Source organism: Solanum stenotomum, chromosome 11, assembly GCF_019186545.1.
Source record: "Solanum stenotomum isolate F172 chromosome 11, ASM1918654v1, whole genome shotgun sequence".
Lineage (NCBI taxonomy): Eukaryota > Viridiplantae > Streptophyta > Magnoliopsida > Solanales > Solanaceae > Solanum > Solanum stenotomum.
Window position 1 is genome coordinate 28,907,647 of NC_064292.1, and position 286 is coordinate 28,907,932.

The following is a 286-nucleotide window of genomic DNA, read 5'->3' on the forward strand; positions in this document are numbered from 1 at the left end:
GTGGGTGAACCAAATCTTAATGTTTAACACATTAAATATGTAAGTATCTAGGCAAGGATAAACAAGTATAATATAATAATTAAAAGTCACAAAATAAAATAAATAAACATATTGAGGTGGTGGACTGAATAGTTTAACTATGGTGGAATCATGTGCCTTCTCGCATAAAAATGTCTTCCATTTTGTGTCTACCAAAATCATAAAAAATTTAAGTCATGCAATAGTAAATAATAAAGTGTATCAGTATTTTAAAGAAAGACATCAACATAGGGGAGGATTTGCAGCA